Below are 13,353 nucleotides of genomic sequence, written 5' to 3'. Positions count from 1 at the left end.
ATAAGACCACTAGTTTCAAGAGAAACGGCAAAGGCAAGAAGGGTAATTCAAAGAAGAGCGGCAAGCCTGTTGCCAATCCAACGAAGAAACCCAAAGCTGGACCTAAGCTTGAAACAGAGTGTTACTATTGCAAGGGTATGGGTCTCTGGAAGCGCAACTGCCCCAAGTATCTGGCTGATAAGAAGGCGGCCAAAGAAAAATCAGGTATATTTGATATACATGTTATTGATGTGTACTTAACCGGCTCTCGTAGTAGTGCCTGGGTATTCGATACCGCTTCTGTTGCTCATATTTGCAACTCGAAGCAGGAACTGCGGAATAGACGAAGGCTGGCGAAAGATGAAGTGACGATGCACGTAGGAAATGGTTCCAAGGTTGATGCAATCGCCATCGGCACAGTTTCACTTCAGTTACCATCAGGATTAGTTATGAACTTGAATCATTGTTATTTAGTGCCTGTGTTGAGCATGAACATTATATCTGGATCTTGTTTATTGCAAGACGGTTACTCTTTTAAGTCAGAGAATAATGGTTGTTCTATTTCTATGAGTAACATCTTTTATGGTCATGCACCCAATGTGAGAGGATTGTTCATATTGAATCTTGATAGTGATACACACATACATAACATTGAGACCAAAAGAATTAGAGTTAACAATGATTGCGCCATATTTTTGTGGCACTGCCGCTTAGGTCATATTGGTGTAAAGCGCATGAAGAAACTCCATGCCGATGGACTTTTGGAGTCACTTGACTTTGATTCACTTGACACGTGCGAACCATGCCTCATGGGCAAGATGACTAAAACTCTGTTCTCCGGAACAATGGAGCGTGCAAGTGACTTGTTGGAAATCATACATACCGATGTGTGCGGTCCGATGAGCGTAGAGGCACGCGGCGGATATCCTTATTTTCTCACCTTCACTGACGATTTGAGTAGATATGGTTATGTCTACTTAATGAAGCACAAGTCTGAAACATTTGAAAAGTTCAAGCAATTTCAGAGTGAAGTTGAAAATCATCGTAACAAGAAGATCAAGTTCCTACGGTCTGATCGTGGGGGTGAATATCTGAGTTTCGAGTTTGGTGATCACTTAAGACAATGTGGAATTGTTTGACAGTTGACACCGCCTGGAACACCACAGCGTAATGGTGTGTCCGAACATCGTAATCGTACTTTATTAGAGATGGTGCGATCTATGACGTCTCTTACCGATTTGCCGTTATCGTTTTGGGGTTATGCATTAGAAACAGATGCATTCACTTTAAATAGGGCACCATCAAAATCCGTTGAGACGACACCATACGAACTGTGGTATGGCAAAAGGCCAAAGTTGTCGTTTCTTAAAGTTTGGGGATGTGATGCTTATGTCAAAAATCTTCACCCTGAAAATTTGGAACCCAAAGCGGAAAAGTGCATCTTCATAGGTTACCCAAAAGAGATAGTTGGGTACACCTTCTATCTCAAATCCGAGGGCAAAGTGTTTGTTGCTAAAAACGGAGCTTTTCTCGAGAAGGAGTTTCTCTCGAGAGAACTGAGTGGGAGGAAGATAGAACTTGATGAGGTTGTCGAACCTCTCATCCCTCTAGATGGTGGCGCAGGGCAAGGGGAAACCTCTGTCATTGCGACGCCGGTTGAGGAGGAAGTTAATGATGATGATCATGAAACTCCGGTTCAAGTTCCTGTCGAACCACGCAGGTCGACGAGACCACGTGCTGCTCCAGAGTGGTACGGTAATCCCGTCATGTCAATCATGTTGTTAGACAACAATGAACCTGCAAATTATGAAGAAGCAATGGTGGGCCCAGATTCCAACAAATGGCTAGATGCCATGAAGTCCGAGATAGGATCCATGTATGAGAACAAAGTATGGACTTTGGAAGTACTACGTGAGGGCCGCAAGGCTATTCAGAACAAATGGATCTTTAAGAAGAAGACGGACGCTGACGGCAATGTGACCGTTTATAAAGCTCGACTTGTGGCAAAGGGTTTTTCACAAGTTCAAGGAGTTGACTACGATGAGACATTCTCACCCGTAACGATGCTTAAGTCTGTCAGAATCATGTTAGCAATAGCTGCATTTTTCGATTATGAAATCTGGCAGATGGATGTCAAAACGGCGTTCCTTAACGGTTTCCTTAAGGAAGAGTTGTGTATGATGCAACCCGAAGGTTTTGTCGATCCTAAGAATGCTAACAAGGTGTGCAAGCTCCAGCGATCCATTTATGGGCTGGTGCAAGCATCTCGGAGTTGGAACAAACGCTTTGATGAGGTGATCAAAGCATTTGGGTTTATACAAGTGGTTGGAGAATCTTGTATTTACAAGAAAGTGAGTGGGAGCTCTATGGCGTTTCTAATATTATATGTGGATGACATATTGCTAATTGGAAACAACGTAGAGTTTTTGGAGAGCATAAAGGATTACTTGAATAAAAGTTTCTCTATGAAGGACCTAGGAGAAGCTGCTTACATTCTAGGCATTAAGATCTACAGGGATAGATCGAAACGCCTGATAGGACTTTCACAAAGCACATACCTTGATAAGGTTTTGAAGAGGTTCAAAATGGAACAGTCCAAGAAAGGGTTCTTCCCAGTTTTACAAGGTACAAGATTGAGTAAGACTCAGTGCCCAGCAACTGATGAGGATAGAGAGCGTATGAGCACCGTCCCCTATGCTTCAGCCATAGGTTCTATCATGTATGCAATGTTGTGCACTAGACCGGACGTTAGCTTGGCCATAAGTATGGCAGGCAGGTTCCAGAGTAATCCAGGAGTGGATCACTGGACGGCGGTCAAGAATATCCTGAAGTACCTGAAAGGACTAAGGAGATGTTTCTCGTGTATGGAGGTGACGAAGAGCTCGCCGTAAAGGGTTACGTCGATGCAAACTTTGACACAGATCCGGACGACTCTAAGTCGCAGACCAGATACGTATTTATTCTTAATGGGGGTGCGGTAAGCTGGTGCAGTTCCAAGCAAAGCGTCGTAGCAGATTCTACATGTGAAGCGGAGTACATGGCTGCCTCGGAGACGGCTAAGGAGGGTGTCTGGATGAAGCAGTTCATGACGGATCTTGGAGTAGTGCCAAGCGCACTGAATCCAATAACCTTGTTCTGTGACAACACGGGTGCCATTGCCCTAGCAAAGCAACCACGGTTTCACAAGAAGTCCAGACACATCAAACGACGCTTCAACCTCATCCGCGACTACGTCGAAGGGGAGGACGTAAATATATGCAAAGTGCACACGGATCTGAATGTAGCAGACCCGCTGACTAAACCTCTTCCACGGGCAAAGCATGATCAACACCAGAACTGTATGGGTGTCAGATTTATTACAATGTAATTCACATGATGATGTGAGGGCTAGATTATTGACTCTAGTCCAAGTGGGAGACTGTTGGAATTATGCCCTAGAGGCAATAATAAATATAGTTATTATTATAATACCTGTATCAAGATAATCGTTTATTATCCATGCTATAATTGTATTGAATGAAGACTTATATACATGTGTGGATACATAGACAAAACACTGTCCCTAGCAAGCCTCTAGTTGGCTAGCCAGTTGATCAAAGATAGTCAGGGTCTTCTGATTATGAACAAGGTGTTGTTGCTTGATAACTGGATCACGTCATTAGGAGAATCACGTGATGGACTAGACCCAAACTAATAGACGTAGCATATTGATCGTGTCATTTTGTTGCTACTGTTTTCTGCGTGTCAAGTATTTGTTCCTATGACCATGAGATCATATAACTCACTGACACTGGAGGGATGCTTTGTGTGTATGAAACGTCGCAACGTAACTCGGTGACTATAAACATGCTCTACAGGTATCTCCGAAGGTGTTCGTTGAGTTAGTATGGATCGAGACTGGGATTTGTCACTCCGTGTGACGGAGAGGTATCTCGGGGCCCACTCGGTAATAAAACATCACACACAAGCCTTGCAAGCAATGTGACTTAGTGTAAGTTGCGGGATCTTGTATTACGGAACGAGTAAAGAGACTTGCCGGTAAACGAGATTGAAATAGGTATGCGGATACTGACGATCGAATCTCGGGCAAGTAACATAACGAAGGACAAAGGGAATGACATACGGGATTATATGAATCCTTGGCACTGAGGTTCAAACGATAAGATCTTCGTAGAATATGTAGGATCCAATATGGGCATCCAGGTCCCGCTATTGGATATTGACCGAGGAGTCTCTCGGGTCATGTCTACATAGTTCTCGAACCCGCAGGGTCTGCACACTTAAGGTTCGACGTTGTTTTATGCGTATTTGAGTTATATGGTTGGTTATCGAATGTTGTTCGGAGTCCCGGATGAGATCACGGACGTCACGAGGGTTTCCGGAATGGTCCGGAAACGAAGATTGATGTATAGGATGACCTCATTTGATTACCGGAAGGTTTTCGGAGTTATCGGGAATGTACCGGGAATAACGAATGGGTTCCGGGTGTTCACCGGGGGAGGCAACCCACCCCGGGGAAGCCCATAGACCTTGGGGGTGGCGCACCAGCCCTTAGTGGGCTGGTGGGACAGCCCAAGAAGGCCCTATGCGCCATAGGAAGAAAATCAAAGAGAAAAGAAAAAAAAGAGGAGGTGGGAAAAGGGGGAAGGACTCCTCCTTCCAAACCTAGTTGAAATCGGTTTGGAAGGGGAGGGTTGCCCCCCTTGGCTCGGCCGAACCCCTTGGGGGTCCTTGGACCCCAAGGCAAGGCTCCCCCTCTTCCCCCTATATATACGGAGGTTTTAGGGCTGATTTGAGACAACTTTGCCACGGCAGCCCGACCACATATCTCCACGGTTTTACCTCTAGATCGCGTTTCTGCGGAGCTCGGGCGGATCCCTGCTGAGATAAGATCATCACCAACCTCCGGAGCGCCGTCACGCTGCCGGAGAACTCATCTACCTCTCCGTCTCTCTTGCTGGCTCAAGAAGGCCGAGATCATCGTTGAGCTGTACGTGTGCTGAACGCGGAGGTGCCGTCCGTTCGGCCCTAGATCGTGGGACTGATCGTGGGACGGTTCGCGGGGCGGATCGAGGGACGTGAGGACGTTCCACTACATCAACTGCGTTCACTAACGCTTCTGCTGTGCGGTCTACAAGGGTACGTAGATCGAATATCCCCTCTCATAGATGGACATCACCATGATAGGTCTTCGTGCGCGTAGGAAAATTTTTGTTTCCATGCGACGTTCCCCAACATGAACATATAATCTTCCACCAAATAATCCAACTAGCATCAACTAAAAGAGTAATTAACACTACGAGCAACCTTACAAGTACCAATCGGAGTCGCGGGACGGAGATTGGTTACAAGTGATGAACTAGGGTTTGGAGATGAGATGGTGTTGATGAAGATGTTGATGGTGATGAGTCCCCTCCGGGAGGGAAGTTTCCCCGGCAGGATCATCCCGCCGGAGCTCTAGATTGGTTCTGCTCAAGTTCCGCCTCGTGGCGGCGGCAAATCCTCCGAAAACCCTCCTCTCGATTTTTTCCAGACCGAAACCCTTCTTGTAACAAAAGAGGGGGGGCAGTGGGCCAGCGGGGGGCTCACAAGACCCCTAGGCGCGACCAGTGGGTGGCCGCGCCTAGCAGGCTTGTGGCCACCTGCTGACGCCCCTCTGGCACTTCTTTGGCCCGGCATTTTTTATAAATCCCTAAAAAATCCACGTTGATTTTTACGGCTTTTGGAGTTGCGCAGAATAAGCATCTCAAACTTGCTCCTTTTTCAGGCCAGAATTCCAGCTGTCGGCATTCTCCCTCTTTATGTAAACCTTGCAAAATAAGAGAGAAAAGGCATAAGGATTGTACCGTGAAGTGTAATAACAGCCCCAAAAACGATAAATATCAACATGAAAGGATGATGCAAAATGGAAGTATCAACTCCCCCAAGCTTAGACCTTGCTTGTCCTCAAGCGAAAGCCGAGATCAATAAATATGCCCACATGTTTAGAGAGAGAGGTGTGGACAAAACAAGATACGAACATGCAGGCATCATGATCATGATTAGAACAGAAATATCATCATATCAATTCTCATGCTAAAGTGATATTTCCTTCACAAAGTAGAGTAAGAATCAAGAACCTTACCGAGAATTAACAACCGGTAGCCTTTAGTCATTGAAGCAATTGCAATTTATCACAACATCGGAAAGAGTCAGATAAGAGCTTGTAAAGCAAATCCACATACTCAATAATCTTTTCGTTCTCTACAATTGCTACAACTCATGTGGTACTCATGAGATCAAAGTTTCAGCTGGACACACAGAAAGATAGGGGCTTATAGTTACGCCTCCCAACTGCTTACCTCAAGGGTAATGTCAACAATAATAATTCATGAATACTTACTTCCAAGTTGACATATGAATATAGATCTTTCCCTAGCATATGACGTTAGCCAAGATAAAGGCGAAATAAGGAATTTGTGAAGATCACATGACTCTTTCAAGGGAAAAAAGTAAAGGTACAAGATAGGCCCTTCGTAGAGGGAAGCAGAGGTTGTCATGCGCTTTTGAGGTTTGGATGTGTGTCCTCTTAGTGTGAAGGAACGTCACTTAATATTGCCTCCTGTGATAAAGAACTTTATTATGCAGTCTGTCGCTTTTATGTATTCTTCATCACAGGTTCATACAAAGCTTATTTTCCACACACTAATAGATCATACATATTTAGGGAGCAATTTTTATTGTTTGCACCGATGACAACTTACTTGAGGGATCATTCAATCCATAGGTAGGTATGGTGGACTCTCATGGAAAAACTGGGTTGAAGGTTTACGGATGCACAAGTAGTATCCCTACTTGGTGCGGGAGTTTTGGCTAATGTGAGGTGGAAGCAATCAGCACATGCTAAGGGATCTCTAGTCAGATAACATTGTTCGGAACCAAGCAAACACAATTCATTATGTTGTCTTCCTTGTCCAACATCTACTTCTAAGCATGCAATAGTTTAGCGAGTGTTCACAATCATAGATGGTGTTAAGGATGATATATTTATATGTGAATCTCTCCTTCTTTATCACTTACTATTAATTGCAACAATGACCAAGGTCTACATTTGTCTACCCTCAACAAGTTTCAATCATCTTTCTTTTTATATGTGAAGTTATCACTTACCATAAGATCATTACATGATCTTTCATGCTTTTGTTCTTTTCTCATTCTCTTGATCATGGCATGAGGCAAGGCCCTTAACTAAGACACTCTTTATTATATGGCTCACGAGCTCGAATACATCGGGGGTGACACAAAGCAAAACTCAAGCCTAAAACACTAAGACCTTTATTCTACTAGAGAAAGAGAAAACTGAAAAGGAACAAACTAAAACAAAGGTAAAGGCAAAAGATGTGATGGTGATACGATAGAGGGGCAACTCCCCCAAGCTTGGCACAAGCCAAGGGGATTGCCCATACCCATGCTTAGTTGTCTTCCTTTGGAGGTGATGGTGGTGGAGTTGTTGCAATCTTTGATTCCAAGAGGGCCATTAATATTTGATTTATACCTTGGAGATCTGTGATATGTTTCTCCAGCAAAACAACTTCACGAGTGAGATAAGTATTGAGAGCACGAGTTGTTTCACAAAACGTCAAGAGTTTAATCAAGGACGGAGACAGTAGGTGGAGGTAGGGTTGGAGGAAATCCACTTCTTCAACTTCTTCCTTGTTGAGCACGGATTGCACTTCGTCCCACGCCTGATTCTTCTCCTTAGTTTTGCCCTTGGTTTCTTTAGGTAGCCTTTCCCTGGCCTCCATGACCTCCATTATTTTCAGATCAGCATTTACTTCTCCATAGACTTGAGGGAGATTGTTCTCCCCCACAGATTCCTGAGACGACATCTTGCTCTAAATCTGCGGCAGAAAACAGGCTCGAAACAAAAACAGAGGAAATTTGCGTGATACGAGGGTCAGACCTTTCGGGAGAATATATAATGATTTTTTCCAGACCAGAATGAGTACTCCGCAAGAAAACGGAGTCCGAGAGGCACACGAGGTGGCCACAAGCCCCCCAGGTGCGGCCAGGGGGGGCCGCGCCTGGCAGGCTTGTCGCCTCCTCGCGCGCTTTCCGGACTGCTTTAAATTTTTCTATTTTTTCAAATATTCCAAAACGGAGAAAAATTCCTACTGGAAAAGTTTTGGAGTCTGTTTTCCTACCGAATCACATACCTATTCGTTTTTGGAGTCTAAAACAGGTTGATAAATATCCCTTAGGTATTCTTCCGGAGTTATGGTATTGATAATATTGCTTTCAACATTTATGGGAGTACCTGAGATATAATGCTTGATTCTCTGCCCATTTACCACTCTCAGACAATTACCTTCTGTGTTGTTGATCTTGATAGCACCGGAACGATATACTTCCTCAACAATATAGGGACCTTCCCATTTAGAGAGAAGCTTGCGTGCAAAAAATCTTAAACGAGAATTATATAGCAAGACATAATCACCTACATTGAACTCACGCTTTTGTATCCTCTTATCATGCCACCTCTTAACCTTTTCCTTGAACAACTTGGCATTTTCATATGCCTGAGTTCTCCATTCATCAAGCAAGCTAATGTCAAATAACCTCTTCTGACCAGCAAGTTTGAAATCAAAGTTGAGCTCTTTAATTGCCCAATAAGCTTTATAATCTAGCTCAAGAGGTAAATGACATGCTTTACCGTACACCATTTTGAACGGAGACATGCCCATGGGATTCTTATAGGCAGTTCTATAAGCCCACAATGCATCATCGAGCTTCTTAGACCAATTATTTCTAGACCTATTGACAGTCTTTTGCAGAATCAGTTTAATCTCTCTATTGCTTAGCTCTACTTGACCACTGGACTGAGGGTGATATGGAGACGCAATTCTATGGTTGACATTGTACTTAGCAAGCGTTTTACGGAAAGCACCATGAATGAAATGTGAACCACCGTCGATCGTTAGATATCTAGGGAATCTAAATCTAGGGAAAATAACTTATTTAAGCATCCTGATAGAGGTGTTGCGATCAGCACTACTAGTGGGGATAGCTTCTACCCACTTAGTGACGTAATCAACAGCAACTAGGATATGAGTATACCCGTTGGATTTTGGAAAAGGTCCCATATAATCAAAGCCCCAAACATCAAATGGTTCAATGACAAGTGAATAGTTCATAGGCATTTCCTGACATTTACCGATATTACCTATTCTTTGACATTCGTCACAAGACAAGAAAAACTTACGGGCATCCTTGAAAAGAGTGGGCCAATAGAAACCTGATTGCAATACCTTGTGTGCAGTTCTATCTCCCACATGGTGTCCTCCGTAGGCCTCAGAGTGACACTTGTGTAGGATTTGTCCCTGTTCATGTTCAGGTACACAACGTCTAGTAACACCATCTACTCCTTCCTTAGAAAGATGAGGACCATCCCAGAAGTAATGTCTCAAGTCAAAGAAGAATTTCTTCTGTTGCTCGTATGTGAAACTAGGTGGTATATATTTGGCAACGATATAGTTTGCATAATCAGCATACCACGGTGCACTATGTGAAGTATTGATGACATTCAATTGCTCATCAGGAAAGCTATCATCAATAGGTTGTGGGTCATCAAGAACGTTCTCCAACCTAGACAAGTTATGTGCTACGGGGTTATCTGCACCCTTCCTGTCAACAACGTGCAAATCAAATTCTTGTAGCAAGAGAACCCATCTGATAACTCTAGGTTTAGCGTCTTTCTTCTCCATGAGGTACTTAATAGAAGCGTGATCAGTGTGAATAGTGACTTTGGAATAAACTATGGAAGACCTGAACTTTTCACATGCAAACACGACTGCTAAAAATTCCTTTTTCGTAGTAGCATAGTTTCTTCGGGCACTGTCTAGAGTTTTACTAGCATAGTGAATAACATTCAACTTCTAATCAACTCTTTGCCCTAGGACAGCACCAACAGCATAATCACTAGCATCACACATGATTTCAAAAGGTAAGTTCCAATCAGGTGGTTGAACAATAGGTGCAGTTATCAAAGCCTTCTTAAGTATTTCGAAGGCTTCCTCACAATCATCGTCAAAAACAAAAGGAATATCCTTTTTGAAGAGATTGGTAATAGGCCTAGAAATCTTAGATAAGTCTTTAATGAACCTTCTATAGAAACCAGCATGACCAAGGAAACTTCTTATACCTTTGATATCTGTGGGGTATGGCATTTTCTCGATTGCATCAACCTTAGCCTTATCGACTTCAATACCTCTTTCAGAAATATTATGTCCTAAGATGATGCCTTCATTAACCATAAAGTGACACTTCTCCCAATTCAAGACAAGATTGGTGTCTTTACATCTCTGCAAGACTCGATCAAGGTTGCTGAGGCAATCATCAAAAGAAGACCCGTAAACGGAGAAGTCATCCATGAAAACCTCAACAAACTTTTCACAAAAGTCAGAGAATATAGCCATCATACATCTTCGAAAGGTGGCTGGTGCATTACATAAGCCAAAAGGCATACGTCTATAACCAAAGGTACCGAAAGGGCAGGTGAAAGTGGTTTTCTCCTGATCATATTGTGCAACTGGTATTTGGGAGAAACCAGAATAACCGTCTAGAAAGTAGAAGTGTGTGTGTTTAGACAGTATTTCTAGCATTTGGTCGATAAAAGGCGAAGGGTAATGATCTTTCCTAGTGGCTTTATTCAATTTCCTAAAATCGATCACCATCCTATAGACAGTAATAATCCTCTGTGGGATCAATTCATCCTTATCATTAGGGACAACGGTAATGCCTCCCTTCTTAGGGACGCAATGCACCGGACTCACCCAATCACTATGAGCAACAGGATAGATAATACCTGCTTCCAGGAGCTTTAGTATTTCTTTTCTTACTACCTCTTTCATCTTAGGATTTAATCTCCTTTGATGATCAGCAACTAGTTTGGAATCAGGATCAGTTTTAATCTTGTGTTGGCATAGAGTGGGACTAATGCCCTTAAGATCATCAAGAGTATATCCAATAGCAGCATGGTGCTTCCTCTGAGTTTTTAGTAACTTCTTTTCTTCATGCTCTGAGAGGCTAGCACTAATTATAACAGGATATATCTCTTTTTCATCAAGATAAGCATACTTAAGAGGATCGGGCAACTGTTTAAGCTCGAACACAGGATCGCCCTTTGGTGGGGGTGGATCCCCAAGCAGTTCAACAGGCAAATTATTCTTAAGGATAGGATTTTGTTCTAAGACAACTCTATATATCTCATCCCTTTCATCCATATGCATATCATTTTCATGCTGAAGCAAGTATTGCTCTAAAGGATTAGTAGGAGGCACGGCAATAGAATTTAAGGCAATAGTTTCATCCTTACTAGGAAACTCTTTTTCATGAGGTTGTCTACCAAACTTGGAGAAATTGAACTCGCGTGACACACCTTCAAAGCCAACAGTGACAGTTTGCTTCTCACAGTCAATATGAGCATTGATAGTATTGAGAAAAGGTCTACCAAATATGATGTGACAAAAGCTATCTTGTGTGGTAGCAAGAACGAGGAAATCAGCAGGATACTTCGTTTTACCACACAAGACTTCAACATCCCTAACAATTCCCACAGGGCAGATAGTATCTCTATTGGCAAGCTGAATAGTGACATCAATGGGTTCTATCTCGACAGGTGCAATCTCGTCTTTAATTTCATCATATAAGGATTGAGGTATTGCAGGCCTATCTTAACAGAAACAACAGGCGTGCCAACAACAGGCCTATGTTTGTCTCTAGCGTGTGATTTAGCAATTCTAGCAGCAACTTCAGAGAAGTGAATATTATGGCCATCAACATTGTCGGACAGGAGATCTTTGATAATAACAATGCTAGGTTCAACTATAATTTGCTCAGGGGGTGTAGGTGTTCTAATGTAGCCCCTACGTATCACAGTTGAAGCTTTAAAATGATCCTTTATCCCAACAGGGAAAGGTGGTTTCTCAATTTAAGCACTGGGAACAATAGGATCATTATAGGCAATGACTTTATCTTCAACTGGATTGGGTTTAACTACATTGACTTCTAAGGGAGGATGATATTTAAACCACTTCTCTTTGGGGGGATCAATATGAGCAGCAACTGATTCACACAATGAACCTACTATCTCAGAGTCAAGTCCATACTTAGCGCTAAAATCACAAAAAGTATATGTTTCAACAAAAGACTTAACACAATCAAACTTGAAATTCATACCTAACTCCTTACCTTCATCAAGCTCCCAATCTTCAGAGTTGCGTTTAATTGTCTCCAATAAATTCCATTTGAAGTCAATATCTCTCTTCATAAAACAACCGGTACAAGAAGTGTCAAGCATGGTGCGATCATCATGAGAAAGCCGAGCAAAGAAGTTCTGAATGATAATTTCTCTCGAGACCTCATGATTGGGGCATGAATATAACATTGATTTAAGCCTCCCCCAAGCTTGAGCGATGCTTTCTGTGTCACGAGGTCAAAAATTATAAATATAATTCCGATCGCGATGTACTAAATGCATAGGATAAAACTTTTGATGAAATTCCAATTTCAACCGATTGTAGTTCCATGATCCAGTATCATCACATAGCCTATACCATGTAAACGCCTTATCCCTCAAAGATAATGGAAAGACCTTCTTCTTGACCTCATCCTCGGGCAAACCTGCAAGCTTAAATAAACCACAAACTTTATCTACATAGATTAGATGCAAGTCTGGATGTGATGTTCCATCTCCTGTAAAAGGATTAGCCAACAGTTTCTCAAGCATACCCGAAGGAAATTCATAGAAAATATTTTCAGTAGGTGTAGAAGGTTGAGGAGCAACTCTTTGTGCTTCCGTTCCAGGTGAAGATACCCCGAACAAGCCCCTCAAAGGATTAGTTTCCATAGTGACAAGTGACAATAAATTTCAGCACACTATATGAATGTTTCCTTACCAAGTTCCACTTACCAAAGGCGCTTCACTCCCCGGCAACGGCGCTAGAAAAGAGTCTTGATGACGCACAAGTATAGGGGATCTATCATAGTCCTTTCGATAAGTAAGAGTGTCGAACCCAACAAGGAGCAGAAGGATCTGACAAGTGGTTTTCAGCAAGGTAATATCTGCAAGCACTGAAATTATCGGTAACAAGTAGTTGTGTGGTGAGATGATTCATAGCAAGTAGCAAGTAACAAAAGTAACAACGGTGCAGCAAAGTGGCCCAATCCCTTTTGTAGCAAGGGACAAGCCTAGACAAAGTCTTATAGGAGGAAAAACGCTCCCGAGGACACATGGGAATTTCTGTCAAGCAAGTTTTCATCATGTTCATATGATTCGCGTTCGTTACTTTGATAGTTTGATATGTGGGTGGACCGGCGCTTGCGTACTGCCCTTAC

The sequence above is a fragment of the Hordeum vulgare genome, chromosome 7H (assembly GCF_904849725.1).
Source record: "Hordeum vulgare subsp. vulgare chromosome 7H, MorexV3_pseudomolecules_assembly, whole genome shotgun sequence".
Classification (NCBI taxonomy): Eukaryota; Viridiplantae; Streptophyta; class Magnoliopsida; order Poales; family Poaceae; genus Hordeum; species Hordeum vulgare.
Note: the sequence above shows the minus strand (reverse complement) of the source record.